Source organism: Pyxicephalus adspersus, chromosome 3 (genome assembly GCF_032062135.1).
Source record: "Pyxicephalus adspersus chromosome 3, UCB_Pads_2.0, whole genome shotgun sequence".
In the NCBI taxonomy this organism is placed as follows: Eukaryota; Metazoa; Chordata; class Amphibia; order Anura; family Pyxicephalidae; genus Pyxicephalus; species Pyxicephalus adspersus.
In genome coordinates, this window is record NC_092860.1 from 146,675,170 (window position 1) to 146,689,092 (window position 13,923).

The 13,923-nt window shown below is 38.4% G+C and overlaps 1 protein-coding gene across 1 annotated transcript in view; it reads left to right on the top strand.

Moving 5' to 3' along the window:
- CTNNA2 (catenin alpha 2) overlaps positions 1–13,923 on the top strand; it is a 1,156,022-nt gene that overhangs the window by 772,197 nt on the left and 369,902 nt on the right. The gene's annotated exons all lie outside the window — the stretch shown is intronic.

Sequence of the window (13,923 nt, forward strand, 5' to 3'; positions counted from 1 at the left end):
TGACTATTGTAACTGGCCAGCAATATGAGATGCGTTCTTCACATGCGTTCTGAGCTGTGGATATAGTAATTATAAAAGGGGTTCCCTAAAGACCTGGCAGTTCTTTCATGGGGTTCCCTATAATAAAAAGGTTGGGATACACTGCTATAGACCAGGTTGTCTTCTTCTATGTTTGTAGGAATGACTCCAGAGTGCCTGCAGCTACAGAGGTGAGGAAGAACTTGTTTTGAATCTTACATTTTGCTTGTTAGGAATACGTATGGTAAGTACTCGAATGTCCATAGCCAGGCTGCAGGTCGATTTTACGGGAGAGAATTTTGTGTTGACAGCTATTTCATTATGTGGCTGATGATAATTTAAATTGAAAGGAAATATTAAAAAAGCAAAGATATAAAAATGAATTTTGTACCATTCATGTTTCAATGTTTCTATCTAGATATTGAATGTTGCTAGGCAATACTAGGGTTTTGGTAAGTGTGACTGTCACATAGCCAGTTTATTGTCCCCATGTGAGAAAGCATTTAGCTCTCGTACCTCGTCTTCTAGATCTGAAGATCACCCCGGATGAAAAATTGACTGCAGCCTGGGTTGCTGAGAAGTTAAAGTGTAATTCTCATCTTCCAGTCAGTAGGCAGCCAGTATATATCCAGTCCCCAGTCACTACACTATCCCAGGGAACTGGAAGAGCGTTCTGTGAATTGTAGTACCACTGAGCAACTTCAAAATCTGTAATACTCCACAAGTCTATGTCCAAACACTGGGGAACTACAAGCATTCCCTGCTGTCCAGACAGGGCTCGGTCACAATGGATTCTGATTAAGGGAGGGGGGAGAGGAAAGAGAAGAAGAGAAAAGAAGAACAGATAGATAAATAGATATTATGAGATGCATGATTCATGAATTAGAAGAGGGAGTTATATACAGAGGGAGGAGAGACAGAGGAGAGGAGAGAGATGTATATAGAGCAAGATAGATAGATAGATAGATAGATAGATAGATAGATAGATAGATAGATAGATAGATAGATGATAAATAGTGGTAAGGGGTGAGAAAAAGAGACAGGGAGATTACAGATAGATGGTGGAATGGATGACAGATAGGAAACAGATAACAGATGTAGAGATAGATAAAATTATATGAGATGCATGATTTATAAAAGATAGAAAGAGATTGGCGTTAGATAGATAGATAGATAGTAGATAGATAGATAGATAGATGTATAGATAGATAGATAGATAGATCGATAGATGTGGCAGTGCCCGGTATATGATGGCTGCATATTGCAGGTGGTCCTCTCCGTGTGTTATTCAGCTCGCACTCCAGTAGATGGCAACTCCTCACTTCTCCACTTTGCAGAACACAACCGAGGTAATTTATTTTTTGCATTCACACCTCTTCAAGATGTCTGCAAGGGATCGTCTGCAAACGTGACTCAGACCTGTTTTTCAGCAGACTGAATGGCGAGCATCTGCTTTGAGGAATAACAATCCAGCAGGAGGTTTTAAAAACTAAAACTTAAAAAGCGCACGGAACAACAAAAGCAGCCGAGCCGGAGTTACCCTCAGGATACTTTCATGAAGTAACCCGAGGTAGAGCTGGAACTCAGTGTTATTATAAATATTTCCTGGATTATTACCGCTTACAATTTAAGTTTAATTTTGTCCAACTGCGGTAACCATTTCATGACCTAAAAATGCCAAAAAAGTCCTACATTACATTGTTACATTACATCCCCATGAACATTGGGGATGATTTACTAAAGGAATTTAGCTGCACACTTACGAAGAAATTATTGCCTCCCTATATTTCCTCTAAGACTAATGATAGACTATTCTGGGAGAACCTGGGTTATCCAGAAAACTACATTTACTAGTTAGTAAATGTTTTAAATCCTGGACCACACTCATTTCAGATTTTCTGGATCACCCAGGTTCCTCATGATAGTCTATTTTCTCCAGTCTTAAAGAACTTTAATAAATCAGGCCCAATGGCTCACATGATTTCATGGATACAATACTCAATCATTTGTCTCAGGTAGGAAAGGCCTTACATAGAGAATGATCATCACACATCACTGAGAATCAGTGGAACTAAAGTTTGATGGGAGCTGCACCTAAAGAGTGTAATGTATCCATTGAGAATTAGAGATTGGTCAATGGTGATGGCTGAAAAAGTAGTTGGGGTATGAACATGATAGACAGTAAAGAAATACAGCATACTGGTGTGAATATTAACATACACTGGCTCCATGGTTCTCATCATGGTTTCACTACCTTAAACAGTTTTTTTTAACTTTTGCACATAGGAACTCTTACAAAATTATGGTGTCGGTGCTATATTCACTGACTATGAAAAATTCTACTTGCATTGACTGCCAGTGGGAAGAATATCTCAGTAGTCAGAAAGTCACCTTTATAGACAGCTAAAAGGACCATGCATCTGGCTTTATCAAGAGTTGGCACTGGAACCATGCAGGCACACAGCTCAATAATTCAGGTCATTTTCCAGAGGAATCTTGGGGTTTCATGAACCCTGGTTGGGAATGGTTGACCTAGAGAGCCATTGACCTGGAACAAGGATACACTAGGTAGGTCAGGATAAAGGAGACAGTATACTACTGCTAGTACTACATCTTTAAAAAAACAGAAATAACAATTCTACTTTACTCTTTGCTGTGTCAACTAAAGGTTATTATTATTGTTATTATTTTTATTATTATAATTATTATTATTATTAATAAAAAGGATTTATATAGCGCCAACATATTACGCAGCGCTGTACATTAAATAGGCTTTGCAAATGGCAGACATATACAGACAGTGATACAGGAGGAGAGGTCCCTGCCCTGAAGAGCTTACAATCTAGTAGGTGGGGGGATTTCCACACAATAGGAAGGGAGGTATGTAGTGGTGGGAAGTTGTGATGGTTTCAAAAGACAGAAGAAGATGGGTAGGCAAGTATGAAAAAAATTAGTTTTTGAGTAAGTTTTGAGTGCTCTTTTATATGAGCAGAAAGTAGGAGCAAGTCAAAAAGGATGAGGAAGACCATTCCAGTGAGTTGGGGCAGCTCTAGAAAAAGTGACTGAGCCTGGCTGCAGTGCTCATTGCAGTGGAATACCAGAGAGGAGGATGTTACAGTAGACCAGACCATGATAAGAGCATGTACAAGGAGTTTGGTGGTCTCAGGGGACAGGTAGGGGTGGATTTTGGAGATGTTGTGCAGGTGAAAGTGACAGGACCTGGAAATGTTCTGAATATGGGAGGTAAATGAGAGCGCTGAGTCAAAGGTGACACCAAGACAGAGTGCCTGAGGAGAGGGCCGAATAACAGTGTTGTTAACAGTTAGATATATGTCAGGGAGATAATGTTCAGACGGTGAGTTTTTGCACGAGGTATCATTCTGTTTGACTATTTTGGAACCAATGTTGAAATACCCAAAACTCTGAATGTCACTGAAATGAAAGAGGTCAGTACAAACCCTTTCTAGAATGATTGCATTGTGATTTTTTAGAATCTCCATGTAGCTTTGCAGCTCAATTGCCATTAAATAGACTTACATACACTTAAATGTGCATTTCAAAGCAGTTAGAACTGTTCTGAAAGTCAACAGATGACTGGTTATCCATTGCAACCTATGGCAAGAACCACATCTGCTTACTAGAATGCTTTAACAAGAACTTATGATATTTCATACTACATGATAATAGTTTCTTCTCACAATTCTTGTGTGCATAGTGTTCAGAACTGAATGCCCAGGGACATTTAACGGCTCAGTTTTCCAATTATAAATCTTGTTCACTTTGGGTGCTTTCCTATCATTTCCTGTTACATTTGTAGGGCAGGAGGTGGAGATAACCTAGTGGGGTGCAGGAAATTCCCTATAGGGTTTGAACCCTTTACTGTGATTTTTAAAACTATACAAAAGAGGAAAAAAAAATTGAGAGTCTCTACATTTTGTTGATTGCAAAATCAGTAATTTCAAAAATAGTGTTGATTGAACAAATCTGTGTTTGAATCAAGCAACAGTGGCTTGTGTCCTGATTCGATAATTTACACGAGGACCCGGTTGGCCAAACCAATCCAAATTGGGGTAGAATCCAAACACCATCATACCTCAGAAATCACCCCTTTACTCCTCTCTTAAGTTGGATCAAGTTGGTGATGGAATAACTGACAGCTCCTCTTTGAAACATTGAATCACACATCGTGATCTACAATGAGACAGAACAGCAAAGAGAGATTGTGATTACAGGCAGTCGCTGGTGGTAAAGGATATAATTATCCGGTCTCTAAGCAGCCCCATGTAACATTATAGATTGTCATGATGGAAGAGGCCTGAAGCCCATTCAGTAAGCAGCACTCATTAATTGTATAGAGAGGCGCTCGTGTTTATTGCTCACCAGTGAACGTGCTGCGGGCTTTACCAGCCAACAGCGAATAAATAAACCGTCTCGCAATCACTGGCTACTGTCTCCCTGTCTCTTCTAATTGCTGCTGCCTGATATGAGGGAGTCTCAGACTTTGGTGTCTGTGTGCTGGAGGACAAGCTGAGTACATGCTCGTTTGTGATATAATGGTGCTCAGAAATCAAAGCGTACGTTACATCGTAAATGTCTAGAGTGACAGAGTTGTGCCATCAATGACAATCTGATTGCTGGATAGAAAACACGGCTTTAACCCCTTGCTTAACCGGCACACATATAGATAGCTCTCATTGGTCCCATTCTTGGACCTTAATCCATTTATTGTGTTTTTTTAGCTCTATAAATACATGTCATTGACTTATTTTTTTTATTATTATTATTATTATTATTAATAATAATAATAATAATAATAACCTTTATTTAAAAAGCATCACCATATTGTGCAGCGCTGTACAATAAATGGGGGCTGCATATGGCCTGAATACATAACAAGTATGAACAATGACACAGGGAAAGAAAAGGACCCAACCCAACCCAATTTAGAATCTAATAGACTTACATTCTTAATATGATATTCACTATACAAATAATATTTTCATTTCCAAAGTAGATCTATAATAAAATAAGCAAATCTAAACTCTACTTGGATAACACTGAGTTTAATTAAACACTGTGTCATCATAATCATGGTCGATCGTCTATTTATTTTTATATGAAATCTATTTTGTTTTTTGGAATTTCTTTGTTTTTTATTCACTGCTATTGCATCTTAGAGCCTTACCACTGGCCAAGTAAACTAGTCTATCAGAGCTGAAAAAAACAAACAAAAAAACAGGTAGCTAATAGTGACAATCACTGTAAATTGTTATGACATTTCCACAAAATCGTAGAGTTACACTTCCAAAAGGCAACCTAAAGGGAACAAGAGAAACCAAATGGAGAGCAATTAACGTCATCCAGCAAATTTTGTAATTGTTCTAATATTAAATATGTTTATCTAGTTTACCTTATTTGAGTTCACCATAAACCAGTATTTGCAAGGATTGTTATGTCAGGAGTTATGTCATCCTGGCTGGGTCAAAAATCAGGAGGGAGAATAGAAGAAAGAAGACGATGGAACAGGCATAGGTGAGTATAACAGGGTTTTTTTCTACATGAAGTCTTTGTTACGTAATTTCCTTTTCTTTCGCTTCTTCGTACCTTTTTGTCAGGAGCCCTGCAGTTCCCTGCTTTACCTGCTGGTGGCATTGTGTGCATAGACTGTCATGAATGTCCTCTAGCCACCTGGTGGTACTTTTCGGTATGTGAGCTTACTTATACATACACTTATGGGCTCCATATTTAAAGAGTTTCCTCTTCTTGGAACTCTAAAAGAAAGACTCACGTTACCTTTCTTGCTGCTGAAATCCTACTACAAAATTGACTCTACTTCATTTATCCACCATTTATCCTCTTCTGTTTTTGATTATATTGTTTGTCTTGGCTTCTATGGTCACATAGTGGTAGTCAGGTAACTGGATTTCCTTGCTTTGTTCAGGGATACCCATTGCACTATTTTGTGGATCCTTATTCGCCGCCCCCTGTGAACTTCAGACCCACTGCCCATTAGTCCTAATACACTCACATTCTTATATCTAAAGGAGTGCAGATTGGTGAGACTGGGGGAAACTTCTAAGCATTGACATCCTTTTCATATACTCATTTCTGTATGTTAAAGAAAAAAGCCAACAGTAGATGTGTTTGTGAATTCCTTTCCCAAATCACAATCAAGGTTTCCCAGGCTGACAAGCTGGGGTATATACCAGATATATCATTATAAATTGATTATTATTTTTGTATAAAGGCCATAAAGAGATAGGCGATAGGGTGCACACGGAATGCAGCTGTATAACCCATGCTCCGTCCTCAGCGGTATTCTATCTTTTCCCTCTGCTCTCATCCTGCAGAGATTCATCTAGATATACTGCTTCGTCAATATATTGATAAACAGATAAAAAAATGAACATACCAACAACTCAATTTGTGCAAGCATCTCGGTTCTCATAAAAGTCTTAATTGCATTAAAATAAGAGCTTTTTTTTCTTCCCTCCTCCCCATGTATTGTATATGAAAACACCATTCTGTGTCTGCAGTGATTAACTCCCCGCAGATGAAATGAAGAGCTAAAGGCCCACTATGGCAAACCCATTGTGTTTTGGTAACTCTATACAGCAAAATATAACTCTATGGGCTTTATTTATAAAACAAGTAATCAGACATTCTCCTAAACATTCTCTGGTGGGAATCGTTGGGATCAATGTGTTTCAATGGCTATATTTAAATCCCACCAGAGTATCCCTAAGGGGTTAATACTGGCAATCAGGGGTGGACATAGGAGGGTGAAAAGTGTACCACTGTACAAGAGCCCCAGACCCTCTTTAGCTACCAGTTGCCCCTTATGGGGGCCCCAAGTCGGTTCTGCACAGGGGCCCATTTTTGACTAAGTCCACCACTACCGGGAATTCAGTTCAATTTTTCTTTTTGTTTCAAAAGCATTTATGGCACTTTTACACCAACAGTGTGAAACCATTGATGGCAGCTATCAGGAGCACAACAAACTTTTACTGTGCACCCTGGAGCGGCAAACCCCACTCCCGGGTAACCAGATGCGCACACAACTGAGGCATCAGTGCAAATCTTCAAATAACAATTGTGTGGCCAAAAATAACTGCCACTGTGGTGTATCAGTGTCGCAACCGCAACAGCTCCAGGCACATGCAAGAAATGGTTTCCAACCTTCTATTTACTTGAATAGAAAAGATTGTGATTGAGCCCGCAGCATAACTCCAGCTCATCCTTTATAACTGCAGAACTTCACCTAAGGTCTGAAATGATTCTTAGGTATAGTTTCTTTTATGCTAACAGACCAAGCAGACCAATGCAGCAGAAGTAAATACTAGGATATGATCTGCTTCTTTTAATTGTCTGCAAAACAGTATACATACTGGGCATGATTTGTTAAAGCTTTCCAAGGTGGAAAAGATAGACTATTTCTGGAGGGGAAAAAAGAAGCCAATCAAGTGTGCCATCTTGCACAAGTACTTCTAAGAAACATGCTGACTGATGGAAGGAGCAGAGTAGGAGAGGTATGGTCTGCTGCTGCTCATTCCCTATCCATTCACAGGTTAAGGGCCGGGTGGTGACTTACTTTCCCTGCTCATCTGCAGTAGAAAAAGCCAGTTTACTATCCCTGCTGTACTGTCAGGCAGGGTGATGATGTAAATCCCAAGATCCCGGAATTTGACATTTGACAGACAGAAATGCAAATCTTTCAGTGTAAAATCTTCCATATATGTACAATAGCGGTATAGTTTTCTGGTGCCAGGGTGACATCCCTGCTTCATGTACCATTTATTTAAGCATTCCAAGATTCCAACCAGAAATATATATATATATATATATATATATATATATATATATATCATTATATATATTACTATGCAATTACTAATTTACATACATATATGTATTCCCCATTTATTTAGAAAACATGTGACAGAAGTGAATGTAAAACCAACAAAACATTCACAAGCAGCAACCAGCACAAGCTTATATTGTGTATCCTCTGTACAGAAATTGAATTTTTTTTCTTTTTTTTTTTCTCTGGTAAAACACAGACTGAAAATAACTTTTTTGTTATCGGTGTAACAGGCGGCCAACGTACAAGAATAAGACAGACAATTTTCTGTAATCACAGGCTGCTGGTTACCTTTACAAGTCTGGAAACACAGAATCATTAATTTTCTCTAAATGGCCCAGGTTTAGTGACCCATTTACCCGACTGCTAGACCTGTTCCCTCCTTCTCTGTATAGAAAATATGCCTTCCATTCACAAATACAGAGCAATTCACTGTTCTACTAGAGGAGGAGCTGCCATTAATGGTTCCAGGAAGGCTTTCATTGGAGCTGATATGCAGAACAAATATACAATATCTACATATATGGGAAGATTAGTGAGAAAAGAAAGAGAAGAGAGAGAGAGAGAGAGAGAGAGAGAGAGAGAGAAGAAATGAAGGAAGAAGGAAGGAAAGGAAGAAAGGAAAGAAATGAAGAAGGTAGTCAGGGAGTGAGGAAAGGAAGGAAAGGAGGAATGAAAGAAATATGGAAATGGGGAAAAATGGAATGGATGGAAAGGAGGGAAGGAAAGGGAGCAAGAGAGGGAATGAAGTGAAGTAAGAAGGAAAAGAGAAAGGAAAGGAGGAAAGAAAAAAGCAAAAGAAGAAGGAAGGCAGGTAAGGAAAGGGAGGAAGGGTGGTAAAGAAGGGGGGTGGGAGTAAATGAAGAGTAGGAAAAAAATAAAGAATGAAAGAAGGGACAGAAAGGAAAGAAAAGGAATAAAGAAGTGAGGAAAGAAAGGCATGAAAGAAAGAAAGAAATAAAGAAAGAAGGGGAGAGGGAAGGAAGGATAGAAGGGGGAAAAAGAAGGGAAGGGAAAGAAGAGGAAAATGAATAATAATTGAATAGAAAAGAAGGGAAGAGAGGGATCAAATTAACAAATTACATCCATGAGTTCTATGATTGAAAAATTGGTGATAAAAAATGCTAGGTAAATTAGAGAGATGATAGATAGATAGATAGATAGATAGATAGATAGATAGATAGATAGATAGATAGTCCATGGCACCCACATTTGCAGTGGCAAATTACTGCAGATCATATATTCAATTGAAAATTTTCATCAAAATGGGGAACAATTCTATGCAAATATAATCAAGATATATGGTCAGCAAAATACTGCTCCATTGATGGTTGAGTAGGTTTCAGATGACAGGTGAAGGTTATAAATATGGTCCATGAGTGTTGGCTTCATCTCAAAGAATATTCTCAGGGGCCCCCGTGATTGGTCAAGAGCCAGTTACAGGTTTTGTCCAGGGATCAGAGCCTTGTCACATATAAAAGTTATAGGAGTTACTTTTACAGACTGGTTAAAAATCTATCCGCTGCACTTTTGAATGGGACTCCGGCTTTTTAACTCATGGCCACTTTCCAGCAGAAACCAGGACTCGCCAGTATTTTCAGAGCAAGTGCTTGTAAGAAGGACTTCACTAACCAAGGACTCAACAAATCTCACATCCCATTGTATTTTCTTCAAAATGCAGCTTGTTGCAGTTTCAAACTAGCAAGTGGTTGCTTAAAAATAAATTGTTCACCAAACTGTACATGCAGGTGAATTTTCGAGGTGCATGAGTTTTATATGTAATTAAAAAAGTATTCCCAAGATGCAAGTTCTATTTTTTACTTTTTAGGTACTTTTATATATATATACTTTTATTTTTCTCATGCTTTATGGAGCTTGTTTTGTGGTTAAGCCTCATATTGCTCTAGCTGCTACATTAAAGCTGACACTTTGCACAGGTAGATCCATGTGGCACATTTATTATTTATGTGGCCCATAGACTGAGGCCCTTACTTCACCTGAAAATAAAATGGCTTTTCAGCCTCACCTCACGATTGAAATATGGAGCCCGGTAGGCTTTTTCTGCATTTTCTGCACATCTTTGCGTGTAGTTTTCTGTGCGGCTCTGACTACAGAAATCCCTTTGGACGCGGTCATGGACTGATGGTTATCGGGCACTTTGTGGTACAGAATAATAATGGCGACAGCGAACAGTCTGCATCTCCTATCGCACAGCTCTGCAGCTTGTACATAATGCTCTTTACTACCTGATTGTGCTGGGTTTTTATAAATTCATCTTGGGTTTGCAACATCTCCGCAGTAATGAAAAACTCATAAGTCTCAACATGCACTAGTTGCTGCTTATTTTTTGATTGTGTGTGTCCAAAACCCCCTATAAGATTCTGGATGATCTTTACTTATAAATACAAACAGCAATCTTTTATTAATATGTTTGATTATAAGATGCCAATGTTCTGCAGTTGGAGTATGAATAGGAAAAAGGGAAAGAATGGGTCATGTGACCTCCAATCTCCCGGCATTTAGGTAATACAGCATATGAATGCACAACAAAATGGGTCGTACCCCACTATCTCCTCTATTTTAGAAATAAACTTTATTTTTTTCAAAACAAACAGGTTGGCTCATACCAGCCGCCAAAACAGTGGACCCCTCTATGATGTGCTCCACCCAAGGGAGCACATCATAGAAATAGAATAGACATAGTCATAGAAAATAAGGAAAAGGATGGATCCTAAGTGGGGCAGGTCTGGAACGCAGTCTAGAACCATATATCTACTTTACCCAATTTAGAAAAATGTCCCTTTCTTGTCCCAGAGACAAAATAGAAAATGAGTGTAAATTCAGTACAAGGTGGGGGGATTTACCCTGTTGGACATTTGTCACCAGATGTGCCACTCACTTTCTGGATTTTTCCATCTCTTACTAGATCAATAAAAATGGTCACCAGAACAATTAAGAGGATGAATTTACCTAACGGGGACATAGACAGCAAAAACAAATCATTCTACCACACTTAACCCCCCCCCCCAAAAAAAAAGTATAACTATATATATACTTTACCCTTAACCTATATATACTTTAACCTTAAGTAATTTAAGTTACCTTCCCTGACTCCAAAATTATTAATGCTTAACGCTTCTTCATGTGATCCCACATGTTGCTGCCTGAAAATCACTGACTCCTAATTAAAGGGACCATCCATAGTGTTGTCTTGGACCCTATTGTAGGTGGGTGGCACACATTAAGAAGGACCTCTCCTGTTAAAACTGTGTGCAAAACAGGCAAGTGGAGGGCAAAGGACAATTAGTATTGTCTGAGGGCCCCTAGCAGTTCTCCTCGCTACTACTAATTTACAATTCTTTATTCTGCACTGTGCCCTTGTGTGGCCAATTTGGTAAGGAAGGGCTTTCCTTCTTCATCTTAGAACTGCCCATCAATAACTCTAGATTAAAAGACTGGTAAGAAAATGCTCAAGAAGCTGCAATAAAAATGAAGAAAGTGCGCAACATGGATGGCATAGAAGCAGGAAGATCCTTGCATTGCAGGTCCTTCAGTACAACTTCCCCTCCAGCAAGGAGAAAAGTGAACAGCACATTAGTAAAAGCTACAAATATGAGGTATGGTTTTACACTGCAGATATACAGCTAAAAAGATCAAGGCTCGGGAAAATGCACTGCTATTTTTTGGGATGAATTAAAGACACATGAGACACTTTTAGGGTGTTTCTTAGGCACAATGAGAATTTCTATATATTATGATAGCAAATGATCTACTTATATTCACTTTAAGTGTGTGCAATTATGCACAGGGGAAGTCAGGGAAGAAGTTTCTTTGTGCATAAGAGCCTAAAATTATTACCTAAAGTTGATCTCTAAAAGCAACATTTTTTCTCGATACTAAGTTTGGTTAAATGCAATACAATACATCCAGGAATAAAAAAACAGCGGGAAGTTATAGGTAAAAGCAGCAGGTTTCCTTTCTCAGCCAAAATCAAAGAACGGCTTTCTAACTGCACGGAAATCTTGCGGCTCGGCATTTGTCATCGCTTAGACCAGAAGCAGATACTCTTGACAGAACTCACCTTCCTCTCATCACCCTTCCTGTCATCCCAGAAAACATATTGAAGCTCGGCTGGAAAGATTTCATAAAGTGCTTTCTAATCAATCACAATGTGATTAGGGTTGTTTCACCATGTTGATACCATATTGACTTTTTTGTCCCATAATAACAGAATTGTGAAACTAGAAAAGGATTCATTGACTTTGGTATTCCTTGAACATTTTAATAAACCAAAACAAAGTAAAAAAAATGTATCTTCAGGACCCAATCTAAAGAAAAAAAGTGTAATTGGAAACATGAGCGTGGTGGGGATAATTGAGGAAAATTGTTTTATTCAGAATGTAGTAAAACAGAAAGAGAAATGATGCATTAACTTTGTTTCTTGAAGTTTTTCTTTATCCTGTAAACTGTCAGCCACCCACCAGCATGCAGAGGTAAAAAAAATAAATAAAAATGGGTGGGGGCTCTTTTGGATGTAATGTAGGATATAAAACATGCCTTTTCATAGATATATGAAACGATGTACTAATGTTCCCTAAGGATCTTTAGTCCAGTACACGCTCTGCTGAACAATATCTAGCTCTGATAAAGGGAACCCTTTAAACCCATAGCACTTTCCTCCATGTACAGCTCAGTCCCTCCCTACCAAGTGAAAGAGCTAACCTTTTGGAGTGGTCTAAAGAGAATCATTCCCTCTACGATCCATAACACCTTCTGCTTTAAGGGATGATTTCTTCTGAATTTTAAATTTTGAATTTTTGTCTGTGACCTCATTGTGTAGACTTCACCTGACGTCCTATGTGAACAGAGTTGAAAAAAAAAGTACAGTATGTGCTCAAATATAAACTTATCCAGGATTTAAATCAAGGTACCTACTTTTACCTAAAAGAACCTCCATCTACTCCAGTATAAACCATGGGCTCAAAGTTTGGCCATGATGGCTAACATTTAAAACAGTAATTAATAGAAATACCAGTAAAACTTATGGTTTTGATGGGTCACATTCTCTTACATGCTCTTAAGTGAGCTTTGCTGCATTATAGTTGGCCACCAGCAGATGGTAACGTGTCCTCATGTAAAGTGTTACAAACTATCTCACAGTATATTATACACTTTACACCTTGACACAGCACCATCTAGTGGTATGGCCTGAATATAACTGAAGTTTCTTTTTCTAGTGATATTTTTGGGGTCAAAAAACTTTATTTCAGGTGACTTTTATAATATATATGGTAAGTATTTGTCACTGGGACAAAAAGTCATATTACTAATACCACTCAGGTCCTAACCTATCCTCATTTTCCTAAAACCAAATTGTTTTTTTCTTTAATATTTTTTTTTGTATGTCCCTATTGCCTCTACCTTGTAAATTAGTAGCTGGCCATGAGTAGTCCTGGTCACTGCTTTCTGGATTAGCAGCATGGCCTCTGCTTTCACTGGGATCATCAGTGTCTGGGAGAGGACGCATGAGAGATACAAACAAAGGCACAGTCAAGGAAAGAAAGATTCTGTTCGCTTTATGACTCTATTATATCACATAGTAACTAAATGTAGTACATGTTTGGAGTGTCATACAGGAGCCTTTTGTTGTACTTTAAGAGGAATTCTAGGAAGGAATTTTCCAAACCTCAAAGTCCATTTTTGGTATATTCCTGCTAATAGTTCTGAATGGTTCCACTATAATCAAAGACTTCCAGTGAAACAGCCAACGCTTCTGTGCTGTACATACTTATAAAATCCTGCTTTCTATTAATCCAGCCACTGCTGCCTGCAAGGCTTCTTCGGGTCATGTCTGAGTGATACAATAAGGTGATTGACATACATTTTAATAAAAGGATTTTAATTAAGTAACTTGGACAGCCTGTCATTTTTATAAAAAAACAGAGAGAAGGAATCAATAGCTTCTTGTTGCATTATTGCATAGTTAAAGAGGATATTAGGAGGTGAAGTTTTACTGTGGTTATAGATTGAGAATGCTGTGTTTT